Source organism: Calliphora vicina, chromosome 4, assembly GCF_958450345.1.
Source record: "Calliphora vicina chromosome 4, idCalVici1.1, whole genome shotgun sequence".
Classification (NCBI taxonomy): Eukaryota; Metazoa; Arthropoda; class Insecta; order Diptera; family Calliphoridae; genus Calliphora; species Calliphora vicina.
In genome coordinates, this window is record NC_088783.1 from 36,449,027 (window position 1) to 36,471,245 (window position 22,219).

Here is a 22,219-nt window from a genome sequence, read left to right on the forward strand (position 1 = left end):
AAACACGCTGACACGTACAAATATGTAGAAAAAATGCCAATCCTAAGTGTTACAGACTCTTTCATTAAGTGAATGAAAAAAGAATTAGAAAAACAGAAAACTTAAGCAAGAAAATAAAGTAAAAGAGACTTGATAGATCTCTACAGATACACAATATATTACAAATTAATAAATTTTAAAGCTGTAGTTATTTTGAGTTAAAGTAGATAAATGGTTCTGCGAAATTTTCCTGAATTATTTGTATTTATCTAAAATATACATTGATTTGATAATAAGTCATTAATGTGAATTAGAATAGCTGAGAAATGTCTGACACCATTCTAGGAATTTTTCAAAGGAGTTGGAATTTTGTTACTGATTAGAATTAATTCGGCTGTCTAGTTTATGCGATTTATATAATGGCTACAAAGGTTGTGAGATGGTTGAGGATATGAGTAAAATTTGGATCAAATAAACGATTTCTTGAACCTTTAAGCTAGGTACCCTGTTCAAAATTTCGTGCGAAATGCTGTCAAACTATATATAAAATATTTGGAATGAAATTTATGCGAAATAATTTCGCAAAAGTAGTACTCTGTTTTTATTGTGGAAAACATGTGAAATACATCTGGCAACCTTATTTTTCCACACGAAATAACATACGCAGCACTTCTTTCGCACGAAATTAAAACCGACAGCTAGCTGTCAAACAGCATGTAAAATTTTTCGTATGAAAAAAACATAATTTTTCGCATATATGAACAGAGTACTAGGCTTTACTCTATTGAATTTGATAATAATTGGTACACATGTTTTCCACGGCCAAACAAATTTAGAGTTCTGCAAAGTTCACGTTTCGTTTTTGTTATAGCTTCAAAGTTCATATTTGAATAGATATGTATGTGCAAAATACCTAAAGAAAATCTATTAGTGACATTAGAACTGTTGGATTTGATTATTTTTGCGCTATTGAATCATAGATTTTATAATTTTTTGTCTAGAAATCCGTTTCTCTTCATTCGAAAGACATCTTCCAAAATGAAAGAAATTTTCCTTAAATCTGAGCCAGACGGGGGGACATTGCTAAATCGTCTTAGAATTTCATAATTTTGTGGTTCTGTGATTAATATTTTGAAGTGTTACAAACGGAATGACAAAATCAATATATAAACAACATTTTTTTTCCAAAGTTGTTTTTTTAATTTTTCGAATTGTTTTTTTTAATTTTTTTTTTAAATTTTAAAAATTTTTTTTTTTTAAATTTAAATTTTTTTTTTAAAAAATTCATTACAGCAAGGAAATTCTGGTCATTCCGCAAAATATGACCAAAAAATTAGTTATTCTCGAAAATCGCAAAATTTATATCGCAGGTACGGAAAAACTATAGGAGGTATTGACATACTTTTTTCACATTTTTATTCCCTATTATGTTGTCAATAAATCCCCATGTGATGATCAAAAAATTCTGAAATTTGTTTAACAAAATTTTTAAAAATTTGAAATTGGAGTTTTGAAACTGCCGTTAAAAAAATTTAATATTTTTGGTCATACCTGTGAATAGGTTAGCGGTATCCTACGAGGACAAAAACTCATATACAAGTAAATATGGAAATATTTTAAGTAAAAATAAGCTTTTAATATTTCTAAAAAAATGTTAATTTTGTTCATAAATTTCTTGTTCTAGTGGCCTGAGACACGTTAATGGCCTGGCGATTTTTTAATAACTTTAACATTTTTTCACCAATTTTTGTCTTTTATATCTTATTATATAGTGAACACATATACAGATTAACAAATATTTCTTATATCCTTTGCTGTCTTTCTCGTAATCCTTAAACTACCCACTGTAGGGCGTAGATCCTCTAAGAAAAAAAATAAAAAGCTAATGTTTATCCTGCTTGGAATTTTACTAAAACATCAGCTAAATAACAACAAAATAAACACAACATAACAAAATGAAATGAAATGTATACAATTTTCAAAATAAAAGCTAAAAACTCGAAATGGTGTTGATTCGTTTTGTATTAAAGAGTGTTTGAATGGGTGTAAAGATAGGGCGGGCGTGGGTGGTTGCACTCATGGCCACGGGTGTGAGTAAGTGTTAAGAAAGTGTAGATGAAATATATTTTAAGCTTACACAGTTTTAATGGCTGCTTAGAGCATAAGATGTGGCAAGGAAACAGGATGAGTAAAAAGTATGAAAGACTTAGACTAATATTACTGGTAGTCGGTTGATGCTGGCAGTGCAAGTTCGTTCGTTGCTGTGCTGTGGTTTATATGACTTTTCATATAAATTTTATTTTTATTTATTTTTTTTTTGCAGCTTATTCCTATTTCTTAGCATTAGTTGTTGTTGCTGTCGTCGTAGAGTGTAAATTATATTTTATCGTTATTTTTCTTTGTTTATTGATGATTTTTCTTTGGCTGTGTTTGTTTTATTACCAGTTAAATGAGTAGAAACAAATGAATAATGGGTGGGAAATATTGAGGTTAAAATTGATTATAGAAATGAATAATGTCTATCTGTTTTTCTTTTATTCATTCATGCTTTCTTCACTTCTTAACAAGACTGTAATTTATGGGGAAAAAAACGAATTAGTTTTTAAATTCGCATATTAGATTGAGATTAAAAATGGAAATTGTTTATCTAAGTTATTTAAGCTAAGAGTATATTGAATTTAATTAAAAAGTCTATTAAAGAATTGAGTTGGAAAATTTGTGGATATGTATCTGTGGTCACTAGGGTGGCATTTATTTTTCAATTTTGGATTTGGATTTGGAAAAGATGTGGTCCCATACCTTGTTAAAAATATTTCTCAATTATTTCCAGTATTTCAAAGTTAAATTATAATTTAGGTCAAGTTTAATCATACTAAATGTTTAGCATCCTGTTATAAATTCAAAATTTATGTTAACATTATAAATGCAAAAAACCAAACATCATGTAACTCTATTATCTAATAAATTCTTAAACAACTATTGCCAAGAAATCTAACTTACGAACGACATCTAACAGCAATAATTTAAAAAAACAGCCATGCTAAACAATATAAACATGAATGGCATAATGATACGAGTAATTAAATAAATTTAAAAAAATAACAAAATTACAGCTAAAAAAATTAATAAATAAATAAACCAGACAACCAGAAGAATATTCCAAACAACAGCAACAAAATGAAAACTGTAAACGTTAAAAAAAACAACATAAACGACAAACCTAAATAAAAGTGTAGCAACCACAACAACTTGCAAAACAATAAAAAAGTAATATTGAAAAAAAAGACCAACTAAAATATAAAAATATGTTAATAATTTTGGCAGCAATCTTGGTGTTGGTCAAAAACAAAACGACAAACAACTAAACACAAGAGCAAAAGTGGTCAGTTACCAGCCATTAAAATATTTTTTAGCCTATAAACATTTTGCTTTCTATTGTTTTTGGTGTTGCTTGTGCTGCTGCTGTACACTTGCCAAAAATCAAGGTGGCAATAGCGTAAAGTGAAAAATTAGGCGTAACAAGCATTCACTACAACAATTCCATAAAAAAAATCTCAAAAAAAAAAGTATGAAATAAGGCCCAGCAAAAGAGATTGTAAATGCTGGTTATAAACGTCATAAAGGCACAAGCCGTAACTAAAAAAAATATATATTTGTTAACAAACCATTTAAATATCCAAAAAATAACAACAACTTTATGAACAATTTATTTTAGGCCACCCAAAAAGTTAAAGTCGACACAAACTGAACACGATGAAAATTTTATATTTGTTTGTGTATTTGGAAATTTATTTACATTTTAGCAGAAATTTTGCAAAGACGAAAACAATTTTTGGGAAGACATGCCAACAAAACTGTGGAAAAAAGTTTAGGATTGTTAATGTGCAACATTAGTTTATTTTTATGTTTTGTTGTTGCTGTAATAAAAAATGACACAATTAAGAAGAAATTAAAAAAAAATTGTACACAAAATATTGTAATGTAGGCTTTAATAATAATCATATTATATGCTATTTTAAGGAAAATGAGTATTGAAAATATTTAAACTTAATTTAAATTATGATGCAGTTAAGATTTTTCTTAGTTGCTGGCTTTTTTACCGGGGGGTTAATTCTCGCATTAGTATACTAGCGAATACTTATTCGAACGTGGAATGTTCGAAGGATTCAATGGATTTAAATGAGAAAAACTATAGCAATTTGTTATAAATACGGCATTTGTATGGAGAATAGAGTTTAGGTAAAAAATTCTTTAGAATTTTCGAACTACACGAGTTGTTGTATCTCTTCAAAAGAGTCATGAAAATATCTCCAATTAGCTCCATTTCCCTCTATTTCTTAAATTTATAATTTATATGTCGATAATAGCAACATTTGGCATTCGTATTCACTCAATTATAGCACAAATCTGTTTTGGAAAATAGGAACATGAGTCAAAACTTCAATGACACGATTAATCGGGATCTGGCGTAAGTTAGCATAGATCACATATTGAGTATTTTTGGGTTGTATAAATATTATGGAGTCAGATGTTGTGGGTAGGGTTTTTATCCCGGGAATTCCCGGTACAAATTTCGCTGGAATTTTGCCAATTTTTCACTACCCGATTCCCGGGATTTTTAGTCGGGAATCCCGGGAATTAAAAACTGACGAAAATACATAGAAAACAAGTTCACCAAAAAATAGTGAAAAGTTTTTTACAGTTTTTTTACAGCTTATATCTCGGCAATATTAGACCGCTTATTATTATTATTATTATTTATTTGGAGTTTTTCGTATGAAAATTTAAAAAGAGAATTCATTATTTATAGAATTTATTTGTTATCGAATCATTCTAATTTCTTTAAATTGCTTCTTCAAATCCATAACAAAAAAGCTTAAAAAATTTATTAAATGATTTTTCTTCAAATAAAATCTAGTACAAAAAGTTTTAAGAAAATTTTTTCAATTAATTTTGTAAATGATTTGATTTAAAAATGTAATCATTCAAAGTTTGAATAAATTCTGTTATTAATTAACTTTAAAATTAATTCAGTTGAAACAAAGGCTTTGGAATGAATTTAAAAAATTAAATATTAGGAATGGATTTATGGAATGAAAGGCCGACATTTTTTAATTACGGATTAAGATTTTAGTGAATTAAGCTCCAATTTTATTAATTAATTCGAAGCTCTTATATTTAATAATTATAACACTAAGTTTTTATATGAAATTTGGCTATAATATTCCTAATTTACAGCATCATTATATATTTCGGGAATAGCCGGGTACCCGTGAATGTAGAAAAAAATTTCCCGATTCCCGGGAACCAAAAAAGGTCGGGAAACTAAAAACCCTAGTTGTGGGTATGAGAGTTGAGTGAGATGAATGTTGGTATAAATACATTCATGTATCTTGGTTGTTTAAAACAGTGAAATATATATGGATGTGTCAAAAGCTAAAAGGTTTAACTCCACTTTTCGAAAATTTTTCAATTTTATTATATTACTATCTAATATTACTAATCTAATTAGTTGCGAACTCTATAAAAATTATTTTATTCTCCTACTAATTTATGAGGGGTGACTACAACCATTTGTTCCGTTTTATCATTTTCATAAATTTTGGAAATAAATTTTGAATCGTTTCCTAACATTTCTCCGTCGATTATACAGAAAATCACACAAGAAAAAGGTCTACAGGGTCATATCGCACTATCTCGATGGCCAGTTGACATTACCTCCACGTGAGATGACCATGCTCTCAAATCGATCATACAGAATGTGGCGCTTAGCGCAGTCCTGTTAAAACCACATGTTGTTGATATATCATCGTACATATCGTACTGGTTCCTCTAAAGAGCGCCAACTCAAAATTTTAAAAAAAATTCAGTAGAAGCAAAAAACTTTTTTTTTTTTCAATACATTACAATGAAACAACTGTACGGACAACTGTATTTTTTGGCAAAAGAGTAGAGAAAATGATAGCAGATGACAACTGCACATTGATTTCTTGCAAAAAGTGAAAATTGAACAATTTTGAGTTGACGCTCTTTAGAGGAACCAGTGCGATATCATCCAATTCTGGTCCAAAGGTTTGGTAAATTCTGACCAATGACGCCACCAGCGCAAAATCCCCAGCAAAAAGTGATTTATCCGGGATGCATCCGCCGTAAAATGTGAAAAGCACTCGGTTGTCCGAAAAGAACACCAATTTTAATAAAACAATTGTATCATTGTTTAACGCTATATACGTCCATTGTGATTTTGCAAAAAAACAGACGGAATAAATGACAGACAATTCGACAGTTGTAGATGCCAAAGTTTGGTGGTCCCTATTGAAAGTGTCTTATATTCGTAAGAGATTTCTTTTCGATGGTAAACTAACTGCTTTGTACAGTTCAGTACCAACACTCTAGATTACTATGATACACTAAAGTAACAATTAACTTCACGCCTGATTACCTGTGATGTATAAAGTAACCAATTGACTTGTCTTTGTAATAAAAAGAATACAGAGATTAATGGAAATTACTCTCTAAAGGGGGTTCATGTAAATATGCTAGTATGTTTTAGTAATATTCAAAACAAATTATAAAATAATTCAAAACAATAATAAACAAAATACATGGCAATTTATTACCATTAATTATGTTTTTGACAATAGACTTAAGTTTCTGAATCTCACTTAACTAGTTATATAGTTGTCATCAAAGACTTACTCTACAATTTTCCAAAAATATTACAACATTTGTTTAAAATTCCCGCTGAATATTAGAAATCCCACTTTTTCAAATCTAATAAAATCTTTTCAATCAAATCAAAATAATCCCACTAAAATTTCCCAATTTGTTAACATGACATTACAAATCTATAAATTCATCCATAGAAAAAATAAAATAAAACAAAATAAAAATACAAAATACAAAATTGACCTAAATCCATGCCAACGAACATTGACAAACCTTTAACATCAACTAAAAATTAACAAATCTACAGTGTAGCGCATAACAACACAAAAAATAAAAATAAAACAAACATAAAACAAAAACATACCTACTTTGTTTGGGTGACAAAATTGTTCTAATTCAAGTCACGCAATATTTAGTGTTGTTGGTTTGAATTTGATTGAGCCTGGCCAGCTACTATCCCACATTTATTGTAGTTTTTTTTTTTTGATATTTATATAGCGGTGCTTTTTTGTGTATGGCTCTGCTAACAAAATCATCTATATTTCATTTTGTTTTATTGCTTTATATTTGGCTAATTTTTAATGGCTGTCTGTGTGTCTGTCTGTCTAACAAACTGACGAAGTGTTGTTGATAAAAAAAGCATAAACCACTTGTATTATATTATTTTCTCGTGTAAACTTTAAGTAAAGCACGTGCTTGAAATATGCAAAAAACGGCAAAAATCTACTAACGATATGATAAATAAAACAAAAACATAAAAAAAACTGATAAACTAAATATATGCTGGTATATGGGAAAAATCAAAAATTTTGGAGATTTTACTAAAAATATTTATTAAAAACTTGTTTTTTAATACAGAAACACCGATATTTAAACGTTCCAAACTGTTTTTTAATCATTTTTCTGGGCCTTCAAACGAATGAAACATTTGGGTCTTTGAAGCGAATGAGTTGTGTTCGGCACAGGTTCCCTGTACAAGTATTGATATTCTGTGCAAGTTTCAAAGCATATTTTTAAATTTTTAAAATTTAAATGACAATATCTTTATGGGTTAGATTTCGGATTCACAAATTGTTTTTCTTGGTCTACCGATATGTGTTACTGATTTGTATAATTCAAAAACCCAAAAGTAATACAAGCCATCTGAATTAAGTTTCAACGATGCTTAAAATTTTTTGATTTTCTTCATAAATATGTTTGTGTGTAAATGAAAGTACATGTATACAAAACTTACACCCAAAATGTTATACTCAATCTATATATAAACTAATGCAATATTAAGGGTAATCATGGCAATATTTTATACCATAAAATTTCGATAAATTAGAAAACTGAACTATAATCGACAGATCGACTGACTTGTTATATTAATTTTTTTATAAATATATTTTTAACTTGTCTGTGAATACCCCTACTAAAACTACTGAATGCTGGCAATACATCATGTACTTTGCAAGTTGTTAACAAATACTACGGTGAACTTTAGATTTGGTTTTTTCTATAGATTTTTAGTTGATGATAATCAACATTTTCAAACTTTCAACAAACAACTGTTTTTCGTTTCTATATTTTTGTTTTGTTTTCTGCATTTGTTTTTGTTTGGAAATATAGATTTCATATTTATGGGGCAAAGTTGTAAACTAAGTTTATTTGTTGTTGTTGTTGTTTTAGTTTTGCCCAATGAAAAATCAATATTAAGTAAAAGTTAATATTTATAACAAGTAAAGTAGAGATTTTAAAATGTAATTATGAAGTTGAAGTAAAATATGCAAGGAATTTTAATAACAAAATCAATTGCCTGTATGCAAATTAAAGTAGATCTTAATGCGTTAAGAGCTTTTTGAATGTACTGAGCTATTAGCTTTAAATATAAATAATATAATATTAAAAAAAATTAAGTAATTTGTATTTCAAGAATGCATTTACTGCCAACACAAATTCTTATGTAAAATTTATTTTTTATTCGATTGTTGATCGTGCAATAACTTGCACCCATTGCTTACAAAGTAATTAAAAAGTTCAAAATATATATATAACTGGCTTTTATATAAAAAATAAACTATTTTCCGGATTTCTTGCCTTATCTATAGTTAAGAATCCTGAATCTTAAAGTTTACAAACTTGTGTTACAAAGTATTTTTAAAATTCAAAAAAATTTTAAAACTTATTATAAAATGAACTTTATATAACAAAGTCCATTAAAACAACGAAAACCTTCTTAAAATATTTAATATTTTATAACGTTGCTGAATTGATTAATATAACAAAAACTTAAAATTTCCGTCTTAAACTGGAAGCAAATATCTCAAAAAATATTAATGCTAATTAAATTAATATGAATTTTATTAAACAAAAAATCCATATCAAAAATGTGTAACCTTTTATATGTATTTCACATTATTTGTCCCTTTTAGTTCCCAAAATCCTAATATTGCTCAGTCTTCCAAATAGTTAATTAAATTAAGTGCTTAATGTCTACTTACATTTATTTTGATTGTTTGCGACAGCGAAAATCTGAAAGAGAGCAAAAGAAGAAAATATACCAAAATTAAGTTAATTTCTTTTCAACCGTAAATATTGTATAAATTCAATTCGGGAAATAAAACCATAAATAATAACCAAAAATTTAGTGGCATTAGGCAAATCTGGGTTTGTATAATAAAAATGAACACATGCATGAACACAACAAAAGTGGCCTAGAGGCAAACAATGTCCTTATATCCTGAAATGTATATATAATACTTACAAGAGATCTAACAAAAGAGAAATACAATAACCCAACATAAATAAATCACATTTATAAGTACAACAACACATAATGTAAGCGACAACATGAATAACCAAGAAGCCAACCGCACATACACATACCAAGGAAAGGTCATGAACATTCCAGCTGTTCTGGCAACTGTTTCCGAACTAGTGATTATACTCATCAATGGTTACCAAATTTGATATTTCACTACTTATGTTGAAGTGGAAGAAGTAATAGTGTCAACTGAATTTGCAATAGAATCAAGTAAAATGTAAAAAAAGGTTTCAATTGATTCTACGCTAGATTACTTTGGATGTGTTATGTAATCTATATTGACTTCTCATTGCATTACAAAGAATCCATGTCATAAACCGTTCATTTGTTCTTCCTTCTTTTATATTTTTCCTACAGCCACTGAATTATGCTCGCATCCAGCAACTATCCAGAGTAGTATTATTCATGTGCCTCTAGTCAAATTGGTTTCTGTTGAGAGAGTCAACTTAAATGTACTTCTACGGATGTTGGTTGATCGTATCGTTGGCCTCAGCATTTGGGCAATGTTAAAGCTATTAGCGTGTTTTGAACACTATCACTTCAATAAGTGACAACCACTGAACTGCAATAGAAGACTTTTAAGCTTTGTACATTATTTTTTCACTGAATAGATTTTATAATGGGAAAATATTGTTTTGTGGCTAGTTGAGAATTAGCTTTTCGGTCTATTTCGGTGGTTCCACTCATGATTTTTTCTTCTTTAAACTCCTAAAAAAAATTAAAGGCTCCTTAATGAAACATACATATATTTGAGGAAATAAATTGGAGTTAATTACTTACACTTCCGTATAATTTAATTTTTGTTATCCAAAATTTATTCACAGATTATTAATTTTAGTTTTTAAATTTATTTTAATTATTTTTTCTTTACAACTGTCAATAACATGTACCGTTTCATTATTTTCCGTCGGTTTAGAACACCGAATTGGTATTTTTTATATAATAACCGAATTTATCGATTACAAACCCCAATAGTGTTGGTTGTCATTTCCAAATTAACCAAAATTATATTAGTAGTGACACAAACCAACCAATTTTACAGTTATTGCAACAACAATTCCACAACAATAACTGTATTTCAGTTCTAAATATTAAAAAAACGATTAAATATACAGTTATTTAATGATTAGAATATAATGTAGTTTAACGTAATTAAATTTTAATAATTACAACCGATTTTCAACCAATCTGTTTTCTGTGTGCATAAATATATAAATTGGAATCAGTCTAGATATATGTGAAAATAACTATCTAAAAGGGATAAATTAACACTATTAGAACTGCTGAGATATATAGCTCACTCACATCTGTACATTAGGGTGGCCCTACAATGTTCCCATTTAAAAATAGCAATTAATTATTTTTAAGATTTAGGACTTTTTTCATATTTCTCTCAAATGAAACATATGAAATAATGGTATCATGTGAAAGTTGTTTTATATACGATTTCAGTGCCATAATGATCATGTAGCCCAAAAATATACGAATTACTATCACTGTTATAATTATCATAACAAATTTTTTTTGAAAAACTTTTCAAACAGCTCCCCTACATATGCAAATGATAATGTGTGTAAGTAAACACATAAACATCAACATAAATTCAAGAAGAAAATATGAACAGCAAAACCAAGAGAACAACAAGAATATGACATTAAATAAATAAAAAAAGGAAAGAAAACAAGACGATAACAAATTTGCTACTTTCCGGTTTCGTTTAAATATATGTATGTATTCGTACATGAATAAGTATGTTTGGTAAGACCAGGCTTAAGAAAATTATTAAATAGCTTTAACATAACGCCAACGACATGGCTGTACGTTTATGTACAACACAAAATAGACGACAAAAAGTTAAAATCAGGAAAAAAGGAGCAATTTTAACAGGAATTTTCACATACACACACACGCATACGAAAATAAAAAGGACTAAAAAGAAACATTAACATAATATATGCATGTATCCATCCCATACATATTATTCTTATTATTGCTGTTGCTTTTAACTCCTCGACTTTCCTCGTTCTTAATAATAAATGTGTAATTATTTGTAGCCTTTATTTTTATATATGAAGTGCAAGACGGTATACATATATACACACACTCAACCGCAATACAAATACAAGTACATGTACTTATACATATGTATATACTTTACATGTACATATGAGAAAAATCAAAACTTTCACAGAATTTGACTAAAAATATTTTTCAAATAAATTTTTGTATGACACGAAATTTGTTCCACGAATACTACTTTGTTGTATATTTCGATACTTAAGCATGCTAAAACAATATTTTTTTACATTGTGTGAAAAAATTCTGTTGATTTGCTAAAATATAAAAAAAAAATCCTAAAAATAAAGCCCATATGTCAAAATATTTATTACATATTAAAGCTATTTAGAGACTACAAGACTGTGTATTAATACTTTTCATTTTGTCAAATACATTTCATGTTTTAGCGGTGGTACGGTAGTATTCCAAAATTTTTTTTTGGTTAATTGTTGATGCTTTTCTGCAAATTTTATTTAATTTTTGAAAATGTTAGTTAATATTGGCATCGATTTGGCTGGTTGGCCAAACTTCACGTACGACCTCTTACACTTTGGGTTATCGTAATGGGTACATTTTTCATCGCAAGTAATGATTCGGTGCAAAAATGATTTTCTAGTTTTCAAAAATTGCGACATATAAAATCGTCTCTCATGGTCTCTCGGCTTCAATTCATATGGTAACCAATTTCCTTGCTTTTTTTGGATGAATCCTGGTGCTCGCAAATGTTTCGAAATTGCTGCTTGAGTTGCTCCCAATTAATTTGCATGCTTTTGTTGAGTTTGACAATAATCTTTATGGAGTAATGCCTCCAATTATTGGTCTTCAAACTTGTTTGACTAGCCTAGGCGATTTTTGTCAAAATCACCTCTTCTGAACCAAACAAACCATCTCTCAAACGACAAAACCAATGGATCACATTAAACATAAGCTTTCGTAAATCGCGTAGTTTTAAGTCATACAATACTTTCAAAAGTATTAACATATCGAGCCCTTAGCGCCAAATTATCGTAAGCGACAAAACACAAATTTTACAGGAGAAGGTTTTTTTTTGATTATTTTGAAATTTATACGTAGAATTAAAAATGTTATGATGCGATATAATATAATTTCGTTCAAGCTATTTATCTATTTTTCAAAAACATTTATAACTTTTAACAATTAAAAATTCATGGAATACTTTATAGAAAAATATGACAAAAAATGTTTTTTATTGAATTTATGCATGATAAAAATTTTTCGAATTGAAATTAAATTAGTTAAATCAGTAATCCCGCAATTCCCACAAAAGTGTCGAAAAATTCCAAAAATTCAAAAAATTAAAATTTTTAGTTTTTTGGCTATAATATCCATACCAGGGCCGGGGTTATCGGGACTCTTTACAAAATAATTAGAAACATATTGAGCCACCTATAAGCGGTTATTATATTTTGATATCGGATACGAGATTTGAGAATTTTTGTCATAAAACTTTATTTTACATAAAAAATAGGTGTTTTTTGAAAGGACCTGGTCCCCTCGGTAACAACAATTTTAAAATTAGTTTTCTTTTAAAATATTTTATGAGAACTTAGCTTTCAGAAAGTAGAAGTTCCTTATAAATCCTCTTAGAAATTTTTTGCTATAACTCAAAAAGAAAAAAAGTTATTTTTTTCCCAAAAAATTAGCAAAAAATCGCCTTTTTAAAATTTTTTAAATTCAAATGCATACAACTTTGGACTTAGTCATTACTTTTAAACAATTCTGTTTCCATTTGACACATACATGTGTTCTTAGTCCAATAAAGGAAAACTGGAGAAAATCGGGAAATATTTGGATACGCTGTTAACAAAAAACTGGAGTAGGGTGGGTAAAAATGTTGAACATTTAATTTTCAAATACGAATATCTCCTAAGCTATAATAGATAATTGATAGCTACAACGAGGTTTTTTGTAGTGATAGAAGATTCTATATGTATAATTTTTTTGAAATCGGAACTCAAACCAAGAAATAATATCGTTTTCAAAATATAACATACCCGAGGTGTCCTACTTTGAGGGCCCTTGGTCGTGCCCTTGGTGGGCCCATGAGCTCCACGTTCAAAACTTAAACTCGACAACACTTCTTCTTTGCGCATGTGAAATTTCATTCAAACTAATCTAAACATTTAGAAGTTACAGATTTATTTCCCTCTTTTTTTTCTATACCACTGTGTGTCGCTTACGATAAAATTAGTTTACTGTGAAATATAAACATTGACTTACGATAAAATCTTACCCCCTATATTTTTGATGTTATTAACAATTTTGATATTCTGAGAACGCTAAAACATCAGTCGGTCCATACAATTTTAATTTCTGCAATAAAACAAAAATTTTAAAAATGTCGCTTACGATAATTTGGCGCTAAGGTCTCGATATTTCAATGGAATCAATCTAAATGAGAGTTTTCATTTGACATTAATTTTAATAATATTTATACATCGTGGTAGTTGTATGAAAGCCATCTGAATTCAGTTTCAACGATTTTCCAAAATTTTTAATTTTTCACATATACATATGTATATGCTGTTAACGTGTGAGTGTTGTATAATAAATATGAATATTAAAAAGGTTGTACATTTGCATAAATGCATGTAAAAATATAATCAGCATTTCATTCAAGAGTTTGATTAAATAAAATGAGTAAGAAAAAACGGAAATGAAAATAAAACAAAACCGGAAAACGTTAAGAAAATTCATCATATTTATGTGTTTACTGGTATTGGTATGGAGAAATACTTTATTCAAAACACAAGATTCTTACAAAATTATTTGAAAACAAACTCTTTAGTTAAACAACTTTAAGATATGTCCCTTTTCCTCACCCCATAATACCGGCTTAGGTGTATGAAGATGAAATAAATACAAAATAAAATTGAAACAAATAAGCGGTTGTTGTGCGTCTTTTCTTTTATTTCTTAATATATTTCTTTACTTTTTCTTAGCTGTTAATTTTTCAATTGAAATGGGGAAAATGTCATCATAATGAAATACATTTTCATCAAGTTATAACTGTGTGTGTTTTTTTTTTCATACTTTTGAATTTAATTTGTAAAGAAAAGTTTCTTTTTTGATATTAAAATAAAAAAGTATTCATACATGTGTGTTGTATGTGAGCGCCAGTTTTAAGTGGAATTTTTAATTAAGTAAAACCACAAGAAATTACTACTTAAGTTGATGTGAAATGCTTAATGCTATTATAAATACAAGTACTTTAGGTAAATTATTATTAAAAAATATACAAATGTATAATTGTGACTTCTTACGTAAAGATTTCGCAAAAGATGAGAGAAAAATTTATTAAAGGAAGTATGTGAAAAAAGAAATGTTTTATGTGATTATTGCATTAAATTATTAAGAAAAAGAACAGCGTAGTTTATATTTCGATTTTTTGAATGGCTGTATATAAAATAATTTTTTAATAATATTTATACTTAGTCATACAATTTAACTTAAGTTATGTGTTTCTGTAGCAACATATTCAAAGGGGTATATAGGAAATAATTTACTTATTATTAAGAAAAGGCTACAGAATAATATGACTATAAAACTTGAAATACATGTATGTAAAGGAAAAGGAAGTTAAGCTTTAAAAATATTGATTTTTTTTTGATTTGAAATAATAATTTTTGAAACTCAAACAAATTCTTTAGTTTTGGTGATTAATAAAAAAATAATTTTGTAATAATAAAATTTATTTTAATAAAATGCTATTGAAAATTTGACTATTTATAGAAAATCAGCTCCCGTGTTGATGCTCTGGATCATTCGGATAACAATTAAAAGTCAGATTAATACTAAATGATATGTTTATTTTAATATCTAAAAAAAGTTAAAAATTAGATGTGAAATTTTTTTCATTTAATGATAAACAAATGCCGTATACATTATATGTCATTTTGATTTTAATAACTTGGCAACAAAGCGTCATATGCGGGAAGTTTTGCTTTACTTCTTTAATTTGAAAAATGTGCCGCTGAAGCACACCGAAGCTTATGCTGAATGTGTTTCATCGGTTTCAACGTGCGAGATATGGCTTGTGCGGTTCCGAAGTGTTGATTTTTGACCCGGCAAACCAACCGAATCGACAACAATGCCAAATATCCAGGTAATGCTCTGGAACCAAAGGATCCTGCTGAAATCTGACCAGACCACACAGGGAACCTAAACACTGGGCCACGTGTTGCAATACCTATTAAAACTATTTCGAATGAAGTGGTTGCGTAGTTTTGTCTCAACCGCTTTATAATCCAGACCTAGCCCCGTCCTATTACTATTTGTTTCGGTTTACGTACAACGCTCGCTTTGGGAAACGCTTCTCTTCACAACAGAGTATCCGAAATTGGCTTAATTCGTTCTTGGCCTTAAAAGATGAGAAGTTCATTTGGTTTGGAATCCATATGTTGCCAGATAGATGGGAAAAGATTATAGCTGACAATGACAAATACTTAGAATAAATTTAAAAATTTGAAAAAAACGCGTTTTTAAAATTATACTAAAAATTCGTTTTTCAAAATATTTTTTTCTATTATTTATTTAAAATTCAATAATTTGTTTAAATTTTAAAAATTATTTCGATATCCGGGCATTTTAAATCCGAAAATAATTACCATCAGTAAAGCAGAAAATTAAGTTTATTCTTCATTCTATTTTTTAAATTAAACTTTGTTTATTCTACTTTAATAAGTTTATATTATTTAAATTTTAAGCTTTAAATATTGGACATTTGCTAACAATTTAAACACTGCTAAAACATATTTTGCTAAATCCTTAATCTGCTTTGTTGCATAACACTTTTGTTTAAACAAGAACATATTTCTTTATCTAACAAATTTTTAATATAAAATTTGTGCAATTTATTTATTTCCTTTTTTTGTTTCTGTACAACTATACTGGTATTTTGTTTCAACAATAAAACCATTTTGCATAAATTACACTGTTTTCAGCAATTTCTTTGAGAAAAACTAAACACCTTTTTTTCGTTTGTATTTTTTATTTTATTTTTTTGTAAGAATGTTGAAAATGTACACCAAAAACATTTAAGCAGGAAAGAAATGATAAGAATGCAATAATAGCAAATAATAAATGCACCGTGAGCAGATGTTGCAAAATGGAAAAAAAATACATAAAAAACAGATACTACAGCATCTTGTTGCAGGCCCCCCAACTCCATCTTGAATTCCCTCACACACACTCCTAAAGATAGAAACTAACGAGAGTAATGCAAATATTTCAACAATGACATTTAGACATGAATAAATAAAATAAAAACGAGAAAAGAAGATTTTATTCTTCCGCCATTTTTGCTTCAGCTAACAATAATAAATATTTGCTGTTAAAGAAAAAGCATTGGCTTTTTAGCCAAAAATAATAACAATAAGGAAATTGTAAAAAAAACCGCAATAACCAACACCAACGAAGGGCAAAAAGTAAAAAATGCAATAACAAAAAAAAAAAGAAAATAAATATAAATAAAAGCTTGAATCACTAAGCAAAAACAACAAATACTAGTACGCACACACATATAAGAAAATACTTGCACAATTACAACTGCCATTATAGTTTTGAGAGACAAGAAGTGGCTGTAAAAATCCAACTTAACTCGTACAAAATAAGCCATAAAACGGAAGTTAACAACAACTGCACACATGCACCAACTACTACTACAACTACGACATGGCTAAAGATGAAGGAAACTTCGCAAGACAAAATCTCCACCAAAGAAACAAAAAGAAAATAAGAATATGGACCAACTTTTGGCTTTACGTAGCTTACTTCCTTGTTGTTATAAGAACTAAAAGAACTTTTGCAAATACAACTCCAAAATTTACTATCCTACAATAGCAACAACAACAACATTGTAAAAAAAGAGCTAAATAAGAAACAGTCAAGCAACTACAACAGCAATACAAACCAAAAAAGTCCTTAAGTAAAGTTATCGGCTGAAAAGGAAATAAACTCTCTTTCTCTCCTAGGCATAGCAAACACACATACACATACAGCACTCCCCAAAAAAAGGCGTTGAATTGTAGCCAAAGTGCAGTTGTTTTGTTAACACTTTAAATAATACATTTTAAGCCTGAGATAATGTAAACCAATTGTTATTTTACATTTATTTTTATTTTTTGCACGAGTATGTTTATGCACACTCTGGCATTTGTATTTATATACATTTGTATATTGTAACAAGCTGTGGATAAAAACGTAAACTATAGTTATTTTAAGTGGTTTGTATTTTGGTGAGAAGTATATTGATGAGTGTGCACATGCCGGATATGTTGACTTCCTTCAACTTTGTATTGCCAGAAAATTGTATTGCTATAAGTACATTACACAGTGGGGCCAAATCGAAATAAATAGGGAACTATTTGAACATTTGCGAACATTTCATTAACAAGGTAATACATTTCTAGCAATTTCGAAAATTCGCTTTATTTTAAAATTTAATTAAAGTTGGAAAACAACAAAATCATCGTAAAAAACGTTCCAGTATTATTTCAGAAAGTTTTATAAGAATTTTTAATTCGAACTTAATTTCGATATTGATTTAAAATCAGTAAAAATAAAAAACTAGTTATAGAAAAACTCTGAAATCATATTTGAGTATGTTTTGTAAGCAATTCTAGTTAATTTTACCATTTTCTTTCGAAATTCACAATATATGGTAAATTTCGAAAATTCGAATTTTGATTAAAGCTTTTAAATTTTAAAATTTAAAATAACAAATTCCCAATAAAAACTCTCCAATCTTATTTAAATTAGTTTTCTGAGCATTTCAGTTAATTTCAATATTTTGGTCCAGTTCCTGAAAAAATCGTGTAAATCGAAATGAAAAACTTTTGTATGAGAAATCGTGTAAATCGAAAAAATACTCAAATACAAATAAATTTAAACTTTTGTTTAGAAAGTTCATTTATTTTAGAGTAAAGTAAATACATTTTAGTTAAAGCATTTAATAAAAGAAAATAAATGGACTCATAAATAACATGCCAGTTCATTAAAACCAATTAGAAATATATTTCTATTATCTGTCGTATGTATCAGTCAAAACTTCCAATCAATTCTTCATCACTCCTTCCATTACTAATCATAAAAAAATCGTTTCATGCGTTTTTGGTTCGATAGTTGATAAATTGGAAATAACATCAGTTCGTAGAGATTTGGAAATATAATTTGTGTTGATTTATTGTTTAAGTCCTTAAACAATATGCGAGGGCTCTTTCAATATTTGGATAGTTTTTAAAAAAAAATACTTTACAATTTGCAGCCTAATTCAAGCCCTTCACTTTTGTTGTCAGTAATACTGATTCCGTAACTCATTCATCGGAATCGTTGTCATTTGTTTCGATCATCATACTCAATTCAACATGCTTTACACAATCTATTATTGTAAAAATCTGGGACAAATATAACTATTATAGATAAATTTTTTTGATAATTTACTGAAAAAAATAAATTTTACAAATAATATTTCAAAAAAAAAGTGTAAATAGGAATATGCAATAATATTTTACTAATTTTTGTAAGCAATTCTAGTTAATTTTATCACTTTCTTTTACAATATTTTGTGAATTTCGAAAATTCGAACATAAATACGAAATTTAATTGAACCATTTAATGTACAGGATTTCGAACTTATATTCAATATTTTATTTTACACAGTCCAGTCTAATTTCTATAAGTTTTCTATAATTATACCCTACACCTTCGTGAGAAGAAAATCGGTCCACAAATGACTGAGATGTAAGGAAAAACCAGGACAACCCCGATTTTTGACCTACTATATCTGGATTACTAAGTTATTAATATAGACAATATGGATATCTAGTGATAGATATTTCAAAGGCCTTTGCAACTACGTATATTAGATCATAGTAAGTTTGACCTACAATGGGTCAAAATCGGAAAAAATACTTTTTAACCCGATTTTTTTTTCACCAAAAGTTTTTTTTAGTAAATATAAAAAAAATTTAAAAAACAAAAAATTTTAAGATTTAAAAAAATGAAAAAAACCACTTTGGAAAAAAATTTGTTTACCTAAAAATATTTAAAATTTTTATTTTGAAGTATAATTTGGTGAATGGTATATAAGATTCGGCACAGCCGAATATAGCTTCTTACTTGTTTTAAGTAAATTTTATAAATTTCTGTTAATTTATAAAATTATAAATTAATTTCGAAATATATTTGAAGCATTTAAAATTATAAATTTTTATTAAAAATTTCGTCCATTCTCTTTTGCAAGCATTCCTAGTTAAGTTTACCACTTTCGAATGTTATTTTTTGCTTAAAAATAACTTAAATATAATTTTTTGCGTTCAATCTTGTTTTAATGAGTTCTTTAAGAATTTCTACACAGAAAAAAAAATTCATAATTGGAATGAATTTTGTAATAAATATTATTAATCGAACTTGACTTTTTTTCCCAAACTTATTTCATTCAAAATAAGAACATGTTCATAAATATTATAAAATTTTACATGACAGAAATTTTTGCTTTTTTTACTTAATTTTTTTAATAAATTGCATTATAATTGTATTATATAATGAATTAGTGCAAGAATATTTGCATAATAGCAATATATTGGCCAATATTTTAAGATAAAAAGGAGAATATCTGAAACTTAAAAATTATCATTAAACATAATAAAACATTCATAAATATAAAAGCATTTCATCCTCTTAAATCAATTTAATCATTTTCGCGCTTTTTATGTCATTTTGTGCCGAAAATCATAAAAAAACTAAAAATTTTCCATGAAAAATTTCAAACATTTTTGAACAACATAAAAATAAAAATGAAATCGAAATTATATTTTTCAAGCCTTCTAGATTTTATTTCAAAACATTAAATATTAAAAAAATTATACTATTTAAGAAATTATTTATAAATGTTATGAATTGAAATCAATGAATTCGAATCATAATATTTATGTTGAAACTTTTTTCTGTGTAGTTGATTTTATAAAATTCTGTTATTTTCGCAATACGAACCTAATTTCGAAATTGATTTAAAATGATTGTCATAAAAAAGTTTCACTTAATCGAATTTTGGAAAAATGTCTACTTAATTTTTCTACTTGCTAGCTATTTCGAACATTCGAACCAAATTTCGAATGTAAATTTTTGCATTAAAAATTTAAATTGGGCATGTTTGCTAAAAATCCTCTATTAAAATTCAGTATTAAAACTCCAATTTGTAACCATACAAAACAGCCTGCACTTAAAATAATTTTACATAAAATTAAAACAAAAATAAAACGTCCAAAAAAATACTTTTAAACTATTTATGTATATCCCTTTTAAAAATTCAAAACAAAAAAAAACATGTAGTATGTTTTTATTTTTATTTATTACACACTTTTCCTAGTGTAAACAAAAACTGAAGCAGTCATTGGAAAACAATGATCTATGAGTATTGAAACTTTTGTGGCAATTTAAACTGTGAACTAACAAACACATCACACATACAAAAAGCGACTGAGTGAGTATAAAATGGTCATGCTTTAAATCAAAATCTTCTATCATAAATTTACTCTATATGGAACACTTACCCATCAATGAACCAGAACCCAACCAAACAAAAAGAAGAAAAAAAATACACAAAACTGAAGCTCACAACCACAATTGTTTCAGTGATATTTTGTTTTTTGTTACTTCTTTTGCTTTATGGACGAATTGTACTGTAGGAAAAAACATATAAAAATATATCAGAGATGAAATAATATAAAACAGACAGACTCTGAACCACAAAACAATTGGAAAGGCAAAAAGGGTAAAATATAAACCATAAATGCAACGAACTTGTGCGAATAGTAGTTGGCTGTAGTGTTGTAATGGTTGCACCAAGAGACTGGAAATAATGATACTTTTCACTGAACACACACGCTACTCAATTTTACAAAATTATTCGTTTGTGTGTTTATTCACACATATGCAAGGGTATGTGTGTTTCCTTTATACATATAAAAAAATAGGAAAAACTCTCATGGTATTGGTTGTATTGTATTGTCAAATACGTAAAATTTATTAGTGCTAACAGGATATCAATACAGGATGAAAATAGATATTTATATAAAAGAAAAACTATAGTTATGAAAAGCACTAAGTTTTCAGTATATATATTGTTGTTTTTTTTTTTGCTCAACATTTTACAGTAAATAAAACTAAAGTTTGCAAAGAATTTAAAATAAATATTCATGAACAACCCAACAAAAATATCACTTGCAATTTTAAATGTAACTATAAAATAAAGGATTAAGAAATTTGTAGGCATCTTTATCAAGACAAATATAAATTTAAACGTGAGATCGTTCAACTAACGGTTTTATTTCTAAATGTACAACTTTCAAATGACCATAACTTAAAGGGGTGAACGAATAGTGACCCAAAATTTCGGATTCACAGGTTTTTTGAAAGTCTACCGATATGTGTCACGGATTTTTTAAATTTCTAAATACAAGCTATCTGAATACAGTTCCAACGATTCTCTAATATTTTTGGAGTTGACTCATATATGTATGTATAATAAACAATTTACAGGCAAAATATGTAACAAACAAATAAAATACAAAATATATATTTGTATGTATTTTGTGCTTGGTTTTGTTAAATTTCCACTACACTTGCACTTACAGACACAAACCGGAAGTTGTTTTAACAATAGAAAACAAACTGCATGCCATAGAG

General features: G+C 27.7%; 1 long non-coding RNA gene across 1 annotated transcript in view; it reads right to left on the reverse strand.

The window, feature by feature from the left end:
* Positions 1 to 22,219, reverse strand: part of LOC135959241 (uncharacterized) — a 169,313-nt gene that overhangs the window by 33,482 nt on the left and 113,612 nt on the right. The window contains exon 2 of the long non-coding RNA XR_010576519.1: positions 9,132 to 9,162. This is a non-coding gene — a long non-coding RNA (uncharacterized LOC135959241). The remainder of the gene's footprint in view (positions 1 to 9,131; positions 9,163 to 22,219) is intronic.